The 24171-nt window shown below is 33.7% G+C and overlaps 1 protein-coding gene and 2 non-coding genes across 3 annotated transcripts in view; 2 read left to right on the forward strand and 1 right to left on the reverse strand.

Annotated features, from left to right (window-relative positions):
- The window catches only part of LOC124353117 (early growth response protein 1-B), a 310807-nt gene that overhangs the window by 4971 nt on the left and 281665 nt on the right, over positions 1-24171 (forward strand). Inside the window, exon 2 of the mRNA XM_046802955.1 lies at positions 5694-5760. The gene's annotated coding sequence lies outside the window, so the exon portion shown is untranslated. The remainder of the gene's footprint in view (positions 1-5693; positions 5761-24171) is intronic.
- Trnar-ucu lies at positions 19150-19222 on the reverse strand. The gene has a single exon. It is a non-coding gene; the product is annotated as a tRNA-Arg (tRNA).
- On the forward strand, positions 21750-21822 carry Trnar-ucu. Its single transcript has one exon. It is a non-coding gene; the product is annotated as a tRNA-Arg (tRNA).

Raw genomic sequence — 24171 nt, forward strand, 5'->3', positions numbered from 1 at the left:
ACCCGGTCCCCTTAACGAGTTAGAAATATTGGTAGTTGTAGTGTTCACAAGTCTGTGTTCAGAGAGTCATGACCGGTGAAAGTAAACTGACATTTGGTACATTTTCTTAAAAGAGGATGATTTGCAATGATTTCTATATTTACCAAAAGATGGTTTCCTAAAACCCCTAGTGTGCACGGCATGGAAATGTATGCTGTGGTCAACAGCCAGTACTCCGTGTTTTACAACTCACTCCTATCACGTCGGAACTTCTGAGCTAGATGATTTGTTATAGTCTATAACTTCTCTAGCATATCCGGAGACAAAGAAAATCAACAGTCGGATAGATAAAATATGCCTTTTGACCTTGTCCGACACAAGTTATTACTTCAGCTGGTATCAGTACAGAGGCCGGCTATCAGAGCTATAAATGTGGTACAAGTGCCGGGACCTTGACGTAGACAGGGTTCGAACCACGTGTAATGAGGTATGAGTGCACGGGAATAGGATTTATCGAAGTCATAATGAGTATATCGGTGTTACATGAACGGTCGATATCGATAGAGTAACGTTATTTAATATCAGAATGTAATGTTAGAGTCACTTTTCAAACCGGACGACGTCTCTAAGATCGTAGAGGGAAAAAAACTCTCAATTTTGGATTTTCAGTAAATTACTTAGTCATTCAACAAAGTGTAACATAATTAAAAATCGAAAGTAAAAATCGTAACAATTCATTAAACGCTCTTTGCCGACGTTAGGCAGGTTTCAATAATTGCTTGATGTTAACTCATGTATGAGTTGTGTATTGTAAATAATTAAGGTAAATCTTGTACTTCCACTTACACAAGCAGAAATATCTAAGCATATTATGTATTCGCCCTCCTCCTCCAAATAATGAACGGAACTTCAGCAAAATCTCACAACTAGCAGAGTTAGTGAAGTTAACACACAACATGGTGGTTGTAATTGCTTACTTACGCGTGTCACAACGCTCTGGTATGATTTGTTTATTTAAACCTAGTTTGTAATGATGTGTTAGGTTAGTTATCTACCTGAAGAAGAGATCAGATTGCAGATCTCGAAACGTAGAGTTACCGATTTTTTGTACCACTGAACGATGGCAAATCCTGTTTCCTTCTCAAAATTAGCACTTTTACTTTCTTACAAGATAAAATGAACACACTAGCAAAACTAATGATTTGGACAAGCGTCCGACACCTCATGAATTCTAAAGGTGTGCTATCACGGAAATACCCGAGTGCAGCCGAACAATAACGAGGCCGCGCGCGGTTCAAATCCAGTGACATCTGCATGAGCGTTACATTGTTTGCTGAAGCCGCTTTCCATTATTTCCGGACTCATACACGTTCCCGGACACATTTGTACCCTTTTGCTCTACGATAGCTGTTCGTGGCAGTGGACGTTTAAACGAACTGGAATTGGAAATAGTCATTCAACTAATACTAATTGTTTAAGCAACAACAAACTTATCAATATACCTGTACATGTAGTATAGAAAGTGCTGTATTTGCATTAGGAAATTTTCAACACAAGATAACAATAAATGTGTCATTCTGTTACAAATACAAACGTTAAACCTGTGATTTATTAGTTATTAGTAGTGCATGTTAATTGATATTAGCGAGTGAAAATATGTACTATGTTAAAAATTTTTAATAATAAAATGCTTCAGATTGTATTGCATATATAGACGTAAAACCAGTACTGACATAATATAATATTCTAAATTCATGTAAACCATATACAGTAGTAGTAACGTATCGATTAGCCGAGTCCATGAAAGGTTTTTTTAAAATTTAACGTGATCTTTATTTTCCGAACAATAATGCTTCGAAATGATGCTAATAATTGAAAATTTAGAGTTTTAGTGAATGCGAAAAGCTATATTTTATGTAATAAAATGGTTTTAACCTGAAACCGGCAGAGTCAGTGATAAACATCCGATTATGAAAGTGAATGAAGACGGAGCTGTGACGTGATTGGCTGATTATCAACCAATCAGCATGACTTATTGGTCACAGGCTGCCAATCTTTTAAACATCTAATGGTTTCTTCTTTGTTAGAAATTCGATTTCTATGGTAGACTTAGAGTTTGAATGTAAGGCTTTTATGAATTTCTCTAAGCTGTCTCTACCGTATTGCCAGACCGCAACATATAAACATCGTATATCAAAGTAGTCATATTAATCGCTCATTGGTCAGTTTCAGCCAGTCAGTAGAGAAAGAAAATAAGTTTCTATAATTATTAGAACAAAATTAGTAAGTATTTCTGCTATCACATAACAGTTAATTAAAAAACCTAATATTTTATAAATAAAAAAACTTTTCTCTCCTTGATATACATGCTGTAAAAATTTGCCAATTTTATTTTTAGCATATTATTTTTATTTGGGATCGATTACAAATTGCATAGATTTTATACTTTAAGTAACTGTAATTTCTCTTGGAGTGTTCGAAACAAATTTTTGTTTTTACGAATTAAAGAAAGTTATTTGTTAAAAAGCAATATTTTCTAAACTCAAAATCAATTGAATCGCGTTAAACCAACTTTGGGTAGGCAATGAAAAATATACGTTAATCGGCCAGAAAAATTAGAATTAGAATGTTTGTACAATTATTGTAATAATCATACTTTAATTTCATGATCCTTTTCTAAATGCAAATATATTATAATTAACTTATATACAAATTTTAATAATGTAAAGCATTTTTTTTTTTAATTATATTGCCACATTTGTTAATAGTACATGCAAATGCGAGTTTAGCACAGCTTCATTACTAGTATCTAAAAGGTATTCCTCGTTCCTTTGAGAGTGTGAATAGATCGCTATTGAAGCCTATGTTCCCCTCGGTTGTTCCCTTTAGTTCTTCTGGGGTTTGTGTCTTGGGTCGTCGCAAGTTACTTCTCGCAATATGTCGTTACTGTGTAATATATTGGTACTATGATTATCGCCAGATGTACAAATTATAACATTTAAAAAATGTTCTCACCAAGTTGGAACTGCCGATGGCCCGAGTAGGCTAACCCACTGTGTCCGACACAATTTTTATCATTACCATCGACCTTGTACTGTATTGACACTCTCCTTTATTCTGACTGTTAATATCCTCGCACAGGCCAGTGGCACATGAGGACGAGCAGAGTAAGGCTTAAAAGGGATCGATCTCTTCCTATATTATGATGATGTTTTCTGTCCCTACCTACTACTTGTTACCACGCGATATAAGTAGGTAAATACATACGTACGTATTATAAATAGAAAGAGTTAAAGTTAAACCTTTACGAGCACTCACATGATCTAACCTTGAACCTCACTATCTCAAGGGATGTGTTTCTTCTTTCGCCAAAAGTGCGGGGTGGGCCGAAGGTGTCTCCGAAGCCCGCTCTGATGGCCAAGGAATTTCCGATCAGTAATTCCGACGTCAGATCATGTTGGACGATCTGGCAAATGGTCTGAGTTTGGGAAAGTACCGATTCGAAATGCCTCCGGATGTCAATGGGGGCTTGGGTGGCTTCGCACTTCGGACGATATTTCCCTCGAGATAGTACCTGTACCCAAATTCACGCTCAGATCATATGGGCGCTCTTAAAGGTTAAATTTTAGTTTGGTACTAGTAGAAATTTATTTGTGGTAGTATAATCTAACTTATCCATCACAGCGCGCTTCACTGGGCGGACAAGATTCTTTACGTTTTTCTATGCTTTTCAAAATAAGGGGTCACTTGCGATGGGTTTACATTTAAAATATTTTAGTTGCCCCCAAAATTACGCATTTTTGGAGGACAACAAAAATTTTCAAAATCACCAAATGAAACTCCCTTTCTACATTGCACCCATACCGAAAGGATATATCCTTATACAAACCTAAGAACAAAATTTAGGGGAGGGGTCCTGACTTTTTATTCATCCTGTATAATAGTGGCTTCCGCATAATACCAAAGTACCAGAACAGCCAAAAATGGTTTAAATTTAGTAGATCCCATACTTGAACAACACAGGTCACTAGATCTCTACATCATATTGAGTACCATTATGTTCATCTTCTTTACCTCATAAAACCCACGGGTATTATATTTCGATTCCTATTCCCACTTACGGGTACAATCAATAAAACCATTTAATTATTATAGAAATCCATAAACACCCTTAACATTCAACCACAAAAGAGTTTCCGACGAAAAATGTAAATCTCGGGGCGCGTTTCCGGCTGCGTTAAGTAATCACCAAAATTGAGGGTCGTTTACTCAACACAATGGTTATTGTAAACACATAATGAGTCGCTATTACAACAGCCTGCCCCCCTCCACCTCCCACCGGTCACTCCTCTCTCTCTCTCTCTCTCTCACACTCACACTCCACATACGACTACAGCTCGTTGATTCCTAAACGTAAACAATTGATTCCATTCTTTGTATTCATTAATAGTGAGCACTGTAATAGTTGGTAGGCGAGAGGTGGGTTGATTCGTCACTATCAACGCAGCAATATCCACTGTCACCCATTGGTACCCATTTTGAGCCCATCTCTAGTGGGCTCAAAACTTCGACGGAGAGATAATCCCTACTGTACGCTGGGCAGATTTGATGATCCTGTCCTAGGATCTGGGTTCCATCTTGGTACTGAAATTCCTTACACTGGCAGGACTCCAGTTCTTTGACCAGGACGGGTGAATGTGGCAAAATGCCATTAAAAAAAGAATTCTGGTTTGTTGGATCGATCATGCAACAAGGAGTATACCACCTGGATATTGTCTACTGGCTCTCCACTTTGTAACCCCTATTCCATATTTTTTATGATCCCATAATAGATACTATTAAATTTTTCTTCAGGTGGTAGCAACACTCACCTACTATTTTTCAATGTTATACGAATCCAGAATTTTAGTTTCTGGGGTGGGATAACTCCAACATTTTGCATGTCAAATGGTTAGATCGACCTGCGCTTTTTTTCAAATTGTATTTCAAATGTGCAGGTTGTTAAAACCTGCAAAAAATTGAAGAAAAAGGTTTCTTCCGATTATATGTTTTCTACGTCATATAATTAATTATTAAGACGCATGAAAATTCGTTAATGTACTGTAACACGAACTTACAACAACTAGTATTCGCGTTCCTCCCATTGTTGTATAAGTCGTGTTTGGGAATACCTTCGATAAGGGTTCCAACTTTAATAAACATTAGTAAGGTGAAACGAACGTATATAATAGGCCTGGAGCCTGAACCATTTGCATTGTTTAGGTACCCAATCCGGGTTTGCTTTAAATCGGTAAGGAAAATTCTTCGAAGAAAGAAATCGATTGTCAGTCAAACTAATTTAGTTCGAAATGAAAGGGAATCAAAGAGTAAAAAATATTAAGCGATATTTTTCGTTTTTGGTTTTGGGCGAAGACAGTCTTTTGGTCTTTGGAAAGGCAAAAAGACAGTCCGCCTGTTTTCTATCCGTTTTTGATACACCGTTGTATCTGTTTATTTCGGAAAAATGCTGTTTGGAACTTGTAAAACATGCTTAAACTTGGGCTTTATGAAAAGTTCCATTTATCTGTGAAAATAAACAGGAAGCATTTGTTTATTTGTGTATCGGCATATTTAACGTTTCGATTAAGATAATTCTAGCCATGTTTATTCGGTAATCTTAGTTTTAGTCAAAAAAGATTGCTTTCATGTTTTAAGTGTTTTTTTTTGTTTTTCAGTGTTTGGAAAAAAGCGTGCTTACAACTGGAACTACTGGAGATTGACCGCACAGTGGATACGAACCTGGTAAGTCATCTGAATGTTGCTGACGTCATCATATAGTACTAGAGAATACTAACAGTTGAGTGATTACATATTAAGGGTATTGTTCAATACTGAACGTTGACCCAATGACCCGAATAATAGTACAGTTTAAATGGGTCGTTGTTGCACGACCTACAGTATGAACTGTATATCTTTCAGGAGGGTCATTGTGTCAACAATGAGTTGCGAAATCGAACCGATCTCCGAATGTCTTGTCAGAGTTATTGGCTAAAAGGTGAGGTTGAGTAAGCAAGAAGTAATTTACGTTCTATATTTCGTATTTATGTCTTAGCAAAAACCCTCATAAATGTTTGTAATTATTAAAATGTCGGACTTCAAAGTTTCAATAGATCGACTTTAAAAGATATGCATCATTGTTACATATACCAGATAATTTACTGGATTAGTCATGATGCTTTAGTAGTAAATAAGATTTGAACGTATCGACCATTTACATCTTTCTATTATTATGTCAGTTTGTGTGTGTTTTATGTCAAATATAGCACTAAATTATTGAAGTGATCGTCGTTTTCTCATGCGAGGTAAGGTATGTATTGATATTTAATGTGGGCACTGTTTAAAATAACATGTTATAATAGAAAATTACAATTACAATGATGCAACTAAAATAATTTATGACTGATAAAATGAAATTAGATGAAAAATACCTTTATTAAAGAGGCGGATTTAGTGCTATTAAGCTATCTCTACCACTCAACCTCAATATATGTTGTATATGTGTGACTGATAAATGTTGTTAAGTGAAAAAATGTTGTTGTAGTAAAGAATGACATGTAGACTATGTATGATATGTTCTGATATGCTCTTGATGGGATTAAGTTTTCGCCTTACTCGTATTTTAAAAACTAATCAGAATTTGGAAATCTCCTGCAGTAATATATATAAATATTTTTTAGTTATGTATTGGATGCTGCAATTGGTATGTCCTAGTTAATTACACATTTACTTTTCTATATTTTAAGGTATATTTAATAAAATAACAGTTCAAAAGAAATTAAACATATTAGTACAAGAAATAAAATTCATTATATTTAATTTTATTATAATTTGGACATTGAACATTTTCTTTTATTTAGTATTTTCCCAGATACTGCCATTGTGAATTTGGTAATGTGTAAACAGTAAAACTGTATTTTGTCTTTTGTTATTTTTACATCAATAACAAAACACGAATTTGTTATGTGTCATCATTTTGTCATGTTTAAAAATATCCTACATTTATAAATCTTTTGGTAACATAAAATCTGTGAAATGTTGCAAAAGCTCTAAAAATGTATACAGCGATTATTGTACACGTCCTAAATTTAAAAATTATAACAATAATAGAAACACATTGTTTTTGTTTCTTCAACAGCTTAATACGTAATTTCCACTACTATAATATATTGACAATGATGTACACATTCGATACATTAAAAATTTAAAATTTAATAAAAATAAAATAAGTTATATTCTTAGAACCTATTAAACATACCTTTCATTAAAGTCTTTATAATATTACTTATAAGAAGTCTGTTTAACCAAATATAAATGACATTTAAAAACACTTGTAATTGATTAGTCTTCTTAAAAATAACACTTCACATTATGATAGGCCTACGTGTACCAAAGCTATGTATTCATAAAAATAATACTTAATTTGAAATACTGTACCTTCCATACACTAAAGTAAAACAGACCGTTCTAAGAATCAAAACATATAATGTAACAAAGTATTTGGAGAAAACACAACAAAATTTATAAAATTAAATGAATCCAATAATTCAATCTACTAACAGTGCATCTAAGGATATTTCAAAACTTATTTAAAACAATATAATAGTAATGGACTTATATTAAGTATATTTTAAATCTGAGGGACATTTAACAACTCATATTCAAGTTCACTTTTTTTTAAAAAAAAAGGCTGATAAATTTCTAAAACTTTCTAAAAATGAATATTTCAATACAAATAATATGATAAAAGATCTTCAATTCATTCCACTTACGATATACGATATTTAATGACTGCAATGAAAGCTTAGACAGTTTTTCGGTAAAATGACAAATTACGTTAAGTTTCACTACGGAAAGACGGTATTGTAGCGTGTAACGAGTGAGTAGATTAGGGAGATAATGGCAGCAAGTAGTTGGTGCAATTAATTACCCGGCAGCAACAGCTGATTGCTGATAACAATGCGGGGGAGTTATCAGCAGTTGCTCAGCAAATATATAACAAGCCGCGCGCATGCCATGCTGATACACGCGCTTACATGTCAGGTGGTAGGCTAGCAATGACAACTGCTATCTTTGTAGTCTCTAAAGATTTGAAGAAAGGTGGAAACTTTAAGTTTTAACTATAATTAATAAATAAATTCCTCTAGAAATAATGGGGTCTTTTTCGTTTAAGGGCCAGCACAAAAGTCAAAACTCAAATCACGCGATGCTTGCCCGCTGCGCTGCGCTTTGCGCTGCTTGCTCTTTTAGAAAAAAAATTAACTCGAGCTTGCAAAGTCCAAGCCCAGATCAACTCACCACGCTAAAACTCAGACAGAACTAACGCAGGTTACATTACAGGCAAAAGATAAGCGGCGCGCGTTTATCACTGATGAGATAAGACGAGTTTATACTAGAAGTAGTACCTGGACTACTGCCCTACGAACTAATAACACCAAAAAAACGATTAAATGCACTGTCAGCCAGGTATAGTATGTTTGTAAGGTGCTGGCCCTTAAACGAAAAAAGACCCAAATATTGTGTTTTCGAAAACATTTTAATAATAATAGAGGGGTCAGATTCCGTTATATGCCCCCAACGTTTTATAACGTTCTAAGTTCATTAAAAAAAAGTTTAAGCGTTGGGGCATCTAACGGAATCTGACCAATAGAGGCAATACGATAGTTATTACTCCTTTTTACAGCTCATTATATTTGTAGTCTGGAACCCAGAAGCAAAAAAGTTTTTGAAATTTTTCTTGAAATCGATAGACAAATTTTTCTTAAAAAGAAATCGATTGACAGTCACACGGTTTTTGGCGGGAAATCAAAATAGGAGGAAATCGTAATGGTTAACAATATGAAAAATACTATTTTCACAGATTATGATTTTCCTAACTTGATACAGTTGAAATCGGACTTTCAGATACATAAGTAATTGAAAAAATGAACGATAATATTTGCTCAGATTCTAATTTGCCTTAAAATTGGATTTTCACGTACATAAATAATATTTATATTACTGTCTGTTATAAGGGTTTGTGCATGATTAGATGGCGCTGATTTAGCCTTTATTTACGAGTTTGGGTGTTATTTTGTGACAAGTAAGAAAAATATTATCCGAGCAAATAATTATAATTTCATATTTTTTAACCCTTTTGGTGCCATGCTGTTCCGAACTCCACCAAGACTTCACCATATTTCTCTATGGATTTCAAGAAAACCCAGGTTGTGTGTTTTTTTTTATTATTCCTTCCTCGTAGATAACACGCAGCTGAGAAATCAAGACACAGGGCTAAAAATTAACTACCTATTTTCTATAACACAATATGAATAAACCTTTTAACACTTTTTTTTAACTTTTAAACTTAAAGTTTAAAAAAGTGTTAAAAGGTTTATTCATATTGTTTTATACATATTTACAAAACACTTTTCGAGGCTACATCTCTAACATACCTATTTTCTTTTGCTTTTGACTGCATATATTACAAAGTTGTATTTCTGAAATACAAGATTTAAAATTGAAATACTGCTTTTATTTTTTACTGACAATGAATTTTATAGTTATTCTCAAACATACCCATATGCGGAAGGAAGTATTCAGCCAGTATACAGCATAAATAGAAACATAGAGTTACAAATCCTTTTAAATAAATAATAGTTTTTAAATTTCGGGTGCGAATTAGTGCATATTTTGATACTATTTTATTATACTGTTTATTCAATGCATATTAATGTTTGGTTACTCATTCTAATATGTATTTAATCCAACATGTACTTGAACACAGTTTGTAAGACAACTGGTATTTTATATAAAGTTATACATATTGTACAGCATTCATCCTAAACTTAGTTATCCACAATGATATTGTGCTTTAAATGGTATTTTTACATTTACTGAATGTTTAAAAACTCTCGCTACAATGTTTGATTTTATTTACATATTAGTTTTCAAAGTGGTGGCCATTTAAAATATTTAAATTAACAGTTGCTAATTTTATAAAAATGTAACAAAATAACTTACAGGAGGAAAAGGATTAACAAATCAAACATCACTTTAAATATTAAAATAAGATAGTAAGTACCTGACTTATTTGCAAGTTTAGTCCGACGATACATGAAGATTCTTCATAATAAGCTAACAGTAAAACAGCGGAACAAATGACCTCTAACAAATTAATTTCGAAAGTGTTAATTTATTTACATTGTTATTTACATTGTTCCATGGTTGAACTATTACTAATTGTGAAGCAAGTTGAGACTGGACAAGCGTGGAAGGTATTACAAGGCAATAATGCACATAAATCAAATCTTGTCACCGGTTTTTAACATTCACTTTCTATACTTTTATTTACTTTTTGAAAATTTATTGTTTACTTTTACTTGTTTTTGACTTTTTATTATGTTTCGTTTTACTCTGTGAATAAAAATGTCACAGATTAAAATCTCACATGCTTATATTCAAGTTATTTTATTCAGCTATTATTATTTCTCCTTACCACGATGTTTACCCATAAAACCAATGTAGACAGATTCGCTAATGCTCAGCCAAATCCATTAGTGACATGCGCCATAATCGAACTCAGAGTTACCTATACAGAAGCTTCTAGCATAATTTGAAATCCATAGGCCAGTTCGTTTTCAAGATATAGTGCGGACAGTCGTACAGAAAGACGCAACGGAAAGAGATGATCTTTTTACAGCCCCACAAGTGATAGGCTTCGCTGACGCTCAGCCAATTTAAGAATCGTTACGGGGCTTTCACTTTTCCAATATATTCTGGTCAACGCCAGGCGTAGCGGCAGGAGCAGGAAAGGAATATAATCCGGCTCGACTCAGGACCAAGGAGTTCTCTCTCCTCCAGTCACAGACGTCCAGACCCCATAAAACAATGCCCGTCCATCACGGTCGCAGCGACGGGGTTCTGCCGGAGTCCCGGGGAGTGGACGGGCTGCAGACTCACTAAATCAGCGGTGGGGTTCCGCGCCTTACATGGGTCGCTCGGCGATACCCTCCATCATATCCAGCCGGCTGGGACAATAGATCTGGGGGTAATTGGTTGTCTGTGGTCCGTCAGGTTGAAAGAGAGAGTGTCGTTGCCTTATACTCGTACATTTGTGTAGAAAATTATAAAAATATAAAAGCGTCTAAAATATAAAAAATTGGTATTTTAGAGTGAAAGTAAATAAAAGTGTTATTCCTTTTTGTTTCTCCTCATACATTAGGACCTGAAAGACAATAATGCTGATTTAATACTTCATAATTAAAAATTTTTAGTTTACTAAAATGTTGGAAATAGTTCAATGTCATGAAAGGTAATAGACTAGCTAGTACTATCTTATAAGAGATTTTGGTAAACATAAAAATAAAAAGGACACATTTCTCGCATTTGCTATTTAATACCCTCTAAAGAACTGTTAAAGGCGACTTTACTATATACAACAAATATTTGAGGCGAGTACCTGGACCTTAGCTGCAATGAGTATTTGGTACTATTATAGGCATTCTGTTTAAATACAATTATCAGTCCGAGAGTGAGTACCTGGATCTCAGCTGCAATGACTATTTGGTACTACTATAGGCATTCTGCTTAAATACAATTACCAGACCGAGAGTGAGTATGAGTATTCTAAATCGTATTTCATGAGAGCAAACAGTTGCGTTATTTTCTGAACGTTAGTGAAGCATATAACGAGGATCTGGAAAATTAAAATTATGTCTGTGTGTCTGTCTCCACGACATCTCGAATATGAACTGATCTTTACATTTGAGTTTTGAATAACACTTCATTTCCATATAAGCAAAATCGAATTCGATGATGGTGCATTGTACTTCCATGTACTTTGGCTGAGCGTTAGTGAACATTTTTATATTGGTCTTATGAGTAACCGTGATGGCAACAGGAAAATTCTAGAGTAAATAAATTTGTAAACATACAATCATATGACGTTTCAGCATGTGACATAGTAATATTTATAACCTACTGAAATGAGCTATGAATTTGAAAATTTGCATACAACCTTATCGAAGCCTGTTAAGCGGCTCGTCGAGTAGCGTATTCTTTCTTTGTATTGAAAAAACTAATTCAAATATAATTATAAACAGTTTTTGGATTTTGGGTTCATCAACTCTAAATCAAAATTTATGATAAAAAGTCACCATGTCATCAACGGTTTATCAGTTGAGTAGCTCTTTATTTTGTCTTGAACGTAAGTTTGAATTTCCAATACATTTTGTGACTTCAGAAAAACCCCCTCAGAAACTCTTCGTAACTCATCTACTTCGTGATACATGTACGTAAAGAGTTTTATAAAAATATGAATAGTCTATAGGCTAAATAGAATAAGTAAGGAGTTATAATTTGGAATTGAAAGTTTTATTTTTGTAGTAATGCGTTTCATTAAGGCCTCAGAAAGAATATATCTGAAGCGACGAATTAGAAGAATTAAAACCTAACCTAAAAATATCAGACATTCCCAAGGTCCCAGCTTAATCCCACTTTTCTTTCTTACTTTTTTCTCTACAAAGTAAACACGAGCTGACACCCAGTTTGCATTTTACAGCGAACGTATGTTCTGATAGCAGTTGGCAGGCCTGTTGTATATTTGCTAAGAACTGATAAACACAGCGTTATCAGCAATCAGTGGCCAATAGACTGCCACAGCCCCACATATAGTATAGGTGTTATCGCGGGAGGCGGCCTCCCCACCCCGCACCTACCTTGTAAGGGATATCTCTATTACACAACGCCGCAGTGGTAAACTCTTTTACAAATTAGGAGCGTTTCATACTTTCTCCGTAAATCTTCTCTTAATAGGGACTTACTTGCTGAGCGTTAGCGAAGCCATTGACGCGGCAATTGGAAAACATTAGTCTGTTTCTCCACTCGAAGATCTCGAGAACAGCTTGAACTATAATGTTCAAGTTTATCATTCATCTTCCTCTTTAGTATTCGAAGAATTAAATCACATTCCGGAAGGAAGACTGAGCTGCTGGGGAAGATGATCAAAGGGAAAGAAAGATATTGTGGAAAGGGTTGTAATGGGGAGCGGATTGCACTCCGATTATCCTGGGTATCTTTCACATAATCAATTCAACTACGTTTCCTACGTTTCCTGAGTTATCCTACGTTTCTTAATGGCTTTAATGAGCCGGTTGTGGTGAAACTACCTTTATTACCCCCCTCCCCCGTATTTTTGTCTTCATTTTATGGCCTCATTCCTCATTTTACATCGTAGCTGGAAGATGTCCCTTTTTAAAGATGTAATTAATATGCATCCAAACGATGCTTATTTTTCATTGTAAAGAGGAAAATATTTGAGTATTTTGGATGCATGATAGATTTGGATGAATATTAAAAACATTTAAAATTTATACATACCCATTATTCTACGACTTCGTAATAGCGTGTGAGGTTTAACATTATTTTATAGGGCTAAAAGATGTTATCAATAATGACAGAAAATGTGCAATTACTATCATAGTTCAGACACCCAAGCCGTCGCCAAAAATAAACTCTAAAGAAAAAAAAAATAGAGAGATTGGTAATACTAAAACATTTAAAAAGAAAAACACTTGTTGCTCTATTTTAAATGTTCAAATTCTAAATTAGTCTAGATAAGTGAATATCACATACATAAGTTCCATAAAACAGGCATCGAATTGCATTATTTTATATCAGCTTTAGGGTGCTTCTCCTACTTAAGAATTATTTTCGAAGCAATTGATAAATGATGTATAAAATCAGAGTGACAACTTTACATCTGAATGATTTGCAGACTCGGAGTGCTTTTGCACAGTCAAATCCATGAGTGTCCCCATAAATAACAGTTAGTAGACGTTACATCTTGTGATATCCTGCGCGCAAAGTGCCCCATTAAACTATGAAGTCATCGGTGTACTGGAGCTTCCTGTAAACTGTCGGAGGCGGGGAACTACTTTGTAAAACTGTCGACCTATCGGCTTTATTCTCTCGCTGACCTTGACCAGACGGAAACTGGCGAGTATTAACATTACTCATAAGTATTATTACTTGTAGGCCATTAACATAAGACACATTACGATTTGCGATAATCATAAAAGCATTTTCACTCAACGATCATAGCTCTCGTAGTGTTGTGATTGAATCTATTTTTGTCTGTAAACCATCGAATTCAGTCGAATAGGCTTGACATGAAATGTGATAATAATGGTAATTGGAGTACATTTAATTTATTCATAGATTTACCATTAAATGGACACAAAATAGAGAAATGTTTGAAGGAAGGAGCGAAATATGTAAGACCTGAGATGTCAAGGAATTATTTAGTCCACTCTAAATATTAATAATCACGGAAAAGTTATAATTAAAAAAATAAACGTCCTAAAATATTTTTTAACTGCAGGTAAAATTCCTCCTGCCCACTCCAATATAGTGCTGATAACTCCACAACCGTGAATTGCGAAGGAACAATATGTTATCATTTACTAAAAACTCCCTACGTTGTTTATCGACAGATTAAAGAGAAATGGAACTATCAATGAGCCCTGGCGGACTCCACATTTAACCAGAACAGGAAACGGCCTCTTAGAGGTGAACTTGACACAAAGACTTATCTTAGCAAAGTACATCTTCAGCCATTTGAAACGTTGATCTAGAATTGCTATTGATATCATTAGGTTTATGAGGTAAATGGGATAAAAAACTTACATTGAATCCTGAAACTGGTAACCGAATGAATTCATGATTCGAAGATTATGCGAGTGAGATTATAAAAGGGTATCTAATGCTGAATTACATCAGTTTTATTTCATATAACGAACGAAATCGGTTTTAGTAGAAATGACTTATGATGAACCAATTCAGAAGAATTAAATGACTCTTGACTTAATACTTATTATCATTAAATACGATCGCAGGTGGAGCAAATATGTCATTTATGTATGAAATAAGACTATATGTATTTCAATTAAAATATCATACGTCTTTAAAATTGAAAATTTAGAAATAAAAACCACCTTTTATCTGCATAAAAGATTGTAATGGCTTTCATTATATTTTTCATCGTAAAAATTGTTATAAGGTGCCAATCAAAATAACTTAAGTTGCATCGGAATAATTCTTCCCGTTACAGTTGTACATATTCATTCCAAATATTAAAATTTCTTTGCTCACAAAGGCAGTAACTGAATGCATAATAAATTACGAAAAGGTTATCCAGCTTTTATTAAATTGGCGTGTAAATGACATACATCACAATTGTATAGTGTTTACTTGAACACTATCTTATTGTATTATACACTATTGTATTGTACACGATAATTAACCTATGCATTATATTATATCTGGGTTATCAACATACAAAGAAGAAGGATAACTTCCTGAATACAAAAAAATCATTGACTGATATACCTTTCAGAAATATTTTTAACTAAAGCTTGTTACAAAGTAAAGAATAGTCTTTTCTTTTCCGTTGTCTTGTACTTTATTGAAAATATCACCTCGTTAAAATTCAAATCCGGCGCATGAATAATTGATAAGAGCCATCTACATGGAGAAATCAGGGTCAAACACCACAATTAACTGGGGCACAGGCACGGAGCGTGTATATTGATAAATACCTACGTACTTTCACTAATATAGGTGTTAAATTTCCGATACAGATGTTGCAGCACGGGGAGTTTATGAGGGTGTCGCGACAGCCAGCTGGCGAAGCCTGTCCGCCTCATATATTACGTCATATGTATGTATTATATATTATAATGAGGGAGCGTACAAGTAGCCGTGATGTATTCGGGTGCAGTCGGCAGACATCGGGCGCGCTCGGTCATTGTCGGAACACATCGGTCAAGTCGGCAGCTGGTCAACTCGCGGCCAGTAAGTTATGTCGTTAATATAAATGTGTGTGTATGTACAGTGTATTAAACTGCAGGAGGTCCTACGTCACTAAGTTCTAACGTTTCTATTTGCAAGATCCTGTCTTAACGACGAGGTTGTGGTTAAGGAAACTCACCTGGTGCTGTAAATATAATATATTCAGTAAATAATACTGGATGCCAGTGACGTAGGCTGCTCAAGAGGGGGTTCTCAAAATGTTTAAGCTAAAGAATTAAACTAAAAGTCTGTAATATAATAATAACCAGTATATTCTGACTTTACTAATACCATTCGATTATCGATCCCAGCCATCTTTTCACAAAATATATATCTACAATGTTAAAAATTTCTAGAATTAGTCTGCTAAAATCACAATACTACTTTTCAGAACTTTGTGAAAACGATTTTACTTTTAATAAATCAATTTTAAATATTTTTTGTTTCATTCAGCATGAAATGTACTAAATTATAATACTGGGAAAAATATATTTAATACTGCAATAAATGATGAACAACACTAAAAATTAATTTACTAAAAATCCTCCAAATATTTTTGAGGTTTCCTAACATGTTATGTTTATAACAAATAATAGGCTCTTATCCGAGCACTTTCTACAAATGTATACAAAATACAAATTTATTATTTTATTTCAGTAAATAAGTAACTTATAAGTTTTAACAAACTATACATTTTTCTTATTTTAGTCATCCGCATTTTTGATAGAGTGAAACTAAATATGCTAACAAGAAATAAAAAACACTGATGTGCAATATAAATATTTAAAAGATAATACTAAAAAGTACTTAAGTATTACAGTTAAAGAGCAATGCAATACATACGCAACAAAAAAAACTCTGTAGCCAGTTGTCATTTTCAGCAGATTTTTATACAGGAGCATTGTATACAATAAAAAAAAACTGAGATTATTTCACAACTTTATTACAAGTATTGAAACTTTGTGATTATTCTGGCGTGAAATTTTCGTTGAGTTTGATATTTTGAAACAATTAATTTGTGAACGAGTTGCGATTTTACGCAAATATTTCTCGTACAAGAGCAAAACGACCAAACCAATGTAGATGTTAAAAACATTTACTTCGCTTTTCAATACATATACATTGAAAGGTATTTATATTTTCAATTTAAATCAGTGAGAACAGTAAATTGTATATATATATATATATACTGTTCTCACAGATAAAATGAATTTACGTTTTAAAAACGCCGTTTCTTTTTTCGATCGATTTTGTAATTTATTGCTGTATTAGAGAAAGTCCGATATAGTGAAAGGAAAACAAAAAAGATATTTACACCACTTTTGTAAGTAAATAAGTGAGAGTAACATGACAAGTTATGTTCCAAGAGACGTGACAAGATTAATGCCTGAATCACCACTGTAACTCAGCCCACCACTATGCTAGTGTTTCAGTTTCTCTACGAAACGTAAATTTCCGTAAAATTTTCGGATTATCTATAAATATAAAAATATGTTTTTTCACATCAGCTTTAGAGAACAATTTTAAATACTATCTCGTGTTCTTCCCGGATTCGATAAATTTAATTAATATCATAAAAGTAATGATGCAAAAACGTCTTCACAAAAAAGAAAATATATGGTACGCGATATAGTGCAGGGTTTCTGGTGGTTACATCATAACTTACTTTACAAATGCTAGGTTAAATATCTAAGCTAAACTTTAATGGTCGTGGTTATTAAGAATTCAATCACTTCATGAGTTGATTTCATACTCATATGCAAGACCTCCATGACAGTGTTAAAAAGTAGATATTGACATTTTTGAGGTTTTACTTTCCTCCTCTTACCATGTATTGGAATTCTCGTTCTTTTTATGCTCACTGTGTCTTTGAAAAGAGCAATAATTTGTTTTACACGAGTAATTTTTAAAATGTTCGGTCAATAGTAAAAATATTGGATACTTAAAACGTATATAAATATAGGTATATATAGAGGTATATACTGGGTGTCCCAAAATTACAGGACCAAACTTCACCAAATTGTTCAGGAGGTCAAACTGAACGAAAAATGTTATATAATGTATAGTCCTATCTTGCTTCGTTTACCTTAGATCGGCCATTTTGTTCTTTACATACAAGTAATTTTATTTTTAATACGGGTTTACCAATTTTGTTGAAACTTAGCACAAATATTATAAACATGAACATAAGTTGTAAAAAAAATATATTTTTTTTAATCTTATGTATATTTTCAAAATGGCGGCCATTAAAAAACGGTTGGTTTTCAAATTATTTAGGTTTTAATATTTTAAATGGCCGCCATTTTGAAAATACACATAAGATTTAAACAAAATTTTTTTTACAACTTATGTTCATGTTTATAATATTTATGCCAAGTTTCAACAAAATCGGTAAACCCGTATTGAAAATAAAATTACTTGTATGTAAAAAACAAAATGGCCGATCTGAGGTAAACGAAGCTAGATAGTACTATACATTATATCTCATTTTTTCGTTCAGTTTGACCTCCTGAACGATTTGGTGAAGTTTGGTCCTGTAATTTTGGGACACCCAGTATAAACGTAAATATAGGTTTTATTTTAGTCATTGTTAAACAAACAACTCCCAGAACCCAATCATTATTTTTCGAAGTAAACGTAGATTTTTTAACGTAGAATCGCAGGTGGTTCACAATATTGTGAGGTACAATAACAACATATTTGTCAGTAATAATTGGAACGCCATTCCTAATTTTGGCACAACAAAAGATATATTTCATGTGAGGCTAGTATCTTCAAATCTAAAATGAAAAATGGATTAATAGTTCGAAAATAAATTCGTACAACATTTTTGCTGTTTAATGGCTGGCGTTTTTTAATGTACGAACAATATTTTTTTATCTGTTTTATCAATAATTTAATTAATAAAAAAAATTTCAAAAGGCATCTAATTATAGATCAGCAGATTACAATGGTTAGTGAAATGTAATTTGTAATTGAGTAATTTTAAACAGTTTATTTTTGCCTTTGTATTACTATTTATTTATTATTATTTATTTATAATAATAAGCTGCTATACTTATACTGTATAAAAGTAAAGTCAAAGGCTCACTACTGTAGGCCAGTTAATTAAACAATCAACATTGTGAACAATAATCCAGCAAAATAAAAAATAAAAATTGAAATTGTAAATAAAAAATTGAATATTTTTAATAAAAATGTTGACAAATAATTCCATGTTGAATTATCTATGTTACTGATTCACAGATCTATCATCGCACTGTTTATATTGAAGTAACCGTACATTACATACAAAAAGTTGTGCATCCCTTGTGGGGATCGAACCCACGACCTTTGGATTAGAAGTCCAACGCGCTATCCTCTGCGCCAAAGGGACTATGTGTACAATTTTAATCAAATTACTCTCGGGCTGGTAGTGGATTAAAATGAAAAATAATACATACAAAATAAATTTAATTATTTAGATACAAGCCTACTGAAAACGATCTAACAATAATTGTTATTGCAAGGAGAATGTGTTTGGACTTTAAAGAGAGCGAATCGGTTTTGGGTTTGGTAAAATATGATTTATGTTAATAACTTCCCTAAATATAAAAAAGGAGAACACAAATTTCTTGATCACTCCAGTGAAATTACGGACATTTAAAAAAGGCAATTTGGACCATTTTATAATAAGGTCAAAATAAAAATGGATGAAGATAAAAAAAGTGAAATATTTTTAATACAGTATTATGTACATGGGTTAACGCTTCAGGAAGAGTAAAAAGGCTCGTTTATGCTAAATAGAATCATGCTTCTTTAAAACTATTTCATGGTTACTTGTTATAAATTGTTAAAAAAGTTGAAAAGTTTTAGCTTTGAGGGACGTTTTGAGGACAGATTGAGGTTAGGGTATGCCGAACCGTCCTTCCAATGTGATCAGTTTACACTCGCGTCATCATCATTGATGATTACATAACTATTTATTGATTGGTTCATATCACGGTTGAATAAGAATTCGTCGAAGAAACAGAATGTCAACAACTGCCAATGATAAGCCTATCAACGTAGCTCACTACTTATTATATAGATGAAACCAAATCTTCCATGGTTTGGAACCCGCATAAAAATTTATATGCTCTTCGTTGTTTATTGGATTATTGATGACTAAAAATAGTATATATTCGTTTATAAAACGGCTACACTTCTTCATTTCATTCATTACACTCACTTTTAAGAAGGATTTTTCTTTAAAATACATAGTATTTGACAAATTAGACATAGGCTATGAAATTGATAATTTACTCGAGGTTCCTGATTTAACGCTTGACTACCTACTTAGGCAAGTCGAGCGCCTTGGGAAAGGTCATTTACTGAAGATTCTGATAAAAGATAAACTCTAAAATATAATAGGGTTGTGGGCGCTAAACATTACCGTTACCTTATAAATATTGGATCTGCAGAAAGGTCAGTTTTACTTGACCTTGTAAAGTTACTCGACCTTAAACCGATTTGACCTTTAAATAATATTGTTACATAACGTAGAGATGTGTTCTCGGTCATAACTCGCACATTAATATTTAATTTAGTAATCGATACGTAACTTCACTTATATGATTTAGTGAAGACGTGAATTTGACATTTACATAAAGCGTAGCTCAGGTTTAAACAACATTTTAATAGCTTTTGAATAATAATTCGTATTCATGTAGTCATTTAAGTGAGCTTATCAAATGTACTACACAGACCGTTACTGTTCTTAGAGCACTATTAAAGCACAAAAAAGGATCTAGATATCAATTATCGGTATTGAAAGAGATAAAGATATTTTTGTTGTTTCTGTTATCGCCAGCGCGATACTTTTATGAACTACTAACACTCATGTACAAATACAATTACATAACCTCAAACACAATGCAGATTTTTACGGGCGCGAAGGAGATAAAATTACATGAGTTACGCACAAATTCACAGCTATGATTTATAAACTTCGTCAACCTAAATGTTGAAACACAAAGCAAGCACAAAGTGGTTTTAGTTTTATTTGAAAACCTACTGGTGGTACGACTGTGGTTAACAGCTAACAGGGTAGGGAAATTAGGTTATTACTGCTGCTTGCATAAGCAACACTCGTGCGAGTGCGTGCACGCGTGCGCATGCGCGTGTCAACAGACAGCATTTTATCCGTTTATTTGATTTTTATAGAAACCTTACTTTCTAGATTATCTTAGATGAGCTCGTTTAATGTCAAATCCTTCCAAGGAAATGGGTTTTATTCTAATATATTCATAAATCATTCAGTTGTTACGGATTTTTTTGTTAAAGCGAGTTTTGTGTTTCTGTTAAAGCTTTCTCATTTAAAGGAAAACATTATTTTCAAAACATCGTTTTAACACTATAAGTGTCTTTATAGTTTTAAATTTTTCTATAAAATACTGAAAAATATGTAAAATAACATAATACAGGGAAACAAAGAAAGACGTGTGCATATGATGTTAATAGAACATAAAGGTTAGTCTAGGACTTTAAAAAAATTTAGTTTGTGTCTGTATAGACTTAAGCAGAATAATAATATATATAATACATTTAAAAAACGCTAGAATATTTTACAGAAAATTTCATGTTTAGGCTAGTTTATAGGCTTTATTGTCAATGTTGAAATAGGTAAACGTAGCTAAAAATAGACGTTAGCATTTTAAAATATTATGTTGTTAATAGCCAATTTTTTTATATTATTCGTTTAAAATTTTCTGATTTAAATAGGAGACTAATTCGGTTTTAAAATTATTAGTTTTTTTAATGTAATAATTACTATTTTTGTTATTTTGAGTCTAATTAATTAATTTGTAATAATATAAATTGTAAATTTTTTTATTTTCACCTAGGACCAGCCCGTGAGTAATTTGACGTAAATGCATTACATAGTCCCTTTGGCGCAGAGGATAGCGCGTTGGACTTCTAATCCAAAGGTCGTGGGTTCGATCCCCACAAGGGATGCAAACATTTTGTTCGTCAATCTAAAATTCCTCGTAATATAAAATACTATGAAAGATATGTAATGCAATAGATAGACACAATTCAAAATTATTTTTTATTCTATATTAATTTTGAATTTATTATACACCATTAGTGGTAAGAAATAATTTTGTATATTTTACAATACATTAGCATGGAGACAGTGAAATATAAGTTAATAAAGCGACATAATTATGGATAAGAGAGACCCTATTTGTAATGCAGTTCTAAACTTGAACCCATGTTAAAATACTAAGCCTAAGAAGCGCGGCCGGCAGCTAGTACCATCTTAAGAAAATATAAATTGGACACTTGCAGAATTTGTTACATCATATGCTGTTCTAAAAATTTGGAAGCCAGGTTTTTTAATGCGTTCCAATCACTGTTTTAGAGCTATTATAGAAGTTGTGTTCTTCAAATTCATACCGGAGATGTAATAATAATAACGATTAAAAGTTGAAAATTGGAAAAGGAAGGTGAACTGGAGCTAAACTTACAATTCAAACTGAATCAACCCTTCCTACCATAGCTACGTTATGTGCAGAAAATTCGATTGCTCCACAGATCGTGTCAGAAACATTGGAGTGCACTCAATTGTGTACCTGATGAGACAATGAGACTGCCATTTCACCTATTTAAAGGTGTCTCTGATGTCGAAAATATGAAAAGGTTCGTTTTAAGCTTCTTCGTCGCCAACTTTCTTTGGATCTCTTCAGGCGGACATGACTCAAGATTCCAGGAGTCAAGTCTGAAACAGTGTCAGATACCAGACGCTGCACTTAAAGAAAAGTGAACTAGAGCTAAACGCAACATTCAAATTGAATGAACCCTTCCTATCACAGCTACGTTATGTATAGAAAACTCGATTGCTTCACAGTGCTTAGAGATCTTGTCAGAAACATCTTAGTGCACTCAATTGTGCACCTGATAATACAATGAGACTGCCATTCCATATATTTAAAGGTGTCTCTGATGACGAAAAGAAGTAAAGGTTCGTTTTAAGCTTCTTCGTCACCAACTTTCTTTGGATCTCTTCAGACGGACATGACTACAGATTCCAGGAGTAAAAGCTCAGACAACGTCAGATACCGGACGCTGTACTAAAATAAAGTTGAACTGGAGCTAAACTCAACATTCAAATTGAATTAACCCTTCTTACGATGGCTAAGTTATGTGCAGAAAACTCGATTGCTCCACCGTGCTTAGAAATCGTGTCAGAAACCGTAGTGCACTCAGTTGTGCAACTGATCAGACAATGAGACTGCCATTTTATTTTTAATATCAATATCAATTTCAATAAAAACTTGTTTTTTAAGAACCTAACCAACATTTTTTTATCCTAAGTGTTAGTCCCGATCTGCCCAACGGATGCCTATTACACATAACATAGCTATCGTAGGAAAGGTTGATTGAATTCGAATGTTGAGTTTGACTCCATTTCACCTTCCTTTTATTAACTGGAGCTAAACTTACCATTCAAATTGAATCAACCCTTCCTACCATAGCTACGCTATGTGCAGAAAATTCGATTGCTCCACAGATCGTGTCAGAAACATTGGAGTGCACTCAATTGTGTACCTGATGAGACAATGAGACTGCCATTTCACCTATTTGTAAAGGTGTCTCTGATGTTGAAACGATGAAAAGGTTCGTTTTAAGCTTCTTCGTCGCCGACTTTCTTTGGATCTCTTCAGACGAACATGACTCCAGATTCCAGGAGTCAAGTCTGACACAGCGCCAGATACTAGACGCTGCACTAAACGAAAGGTGAACTGCTAATCTGAATGTTCAAATTGACTCAACCCTTCCTACCACAGCTAGATTACAAGTTTTAACTAAAACACATAAAATTATGCCTTCCTCGATAAAGGAAGATTCTTTTTGGATAATCGAAGTTGGATGCGGTCACAAGCGACGTGTGAACGTGTGAGCGGCGTGACGACCACCCCAACTGTCACCGAACAATTAGGTCTGAGAGGTCGTGAGAAGCGACAATTAGCCTCGGCAGGAAGGGTAGGCTCGCCACACAAGAGGCCTCCGCCCCCCTGGAGATTGATGTTGGCCTGGGGCCACTGGGGCGTCCAGGGAGGATCTTGGAGACGCGTGCTACAGCAATCGTCCTTCATTGGAGTGGTTTGTTCAGTAATGGACTGATATGGTTAATAGGCATTGCCTTGCCTCCTCACAGAAAGTTATAAAATATACAGGGTGTTACTGAACTGTAGCAACAACTTTCGTGAAAGCATTCCATTTTCATTAAAAAAAGAGACATCGTTTTTAAGGATCGCCCACATCGTACTGTTTTGCAACTGTATATGGCGTTTTTTTTTT

The sequence above is a fragment of the Homalodisca vitripennis genome, chromosome 1, assembly GCF_021130785.1.
Source record: "Homalodisca vitripennis isolate AUS2020 chromosome 1, UT_GWSS_2.1, whole genome shotgun sequence".
NCBI classification, from domain to species: Eukaryota; Metazoa; Arthropoda; class Insecta; order Hemiptera; family Cicadellidae; genus Homalodisca; species Homalodisca vitripennis.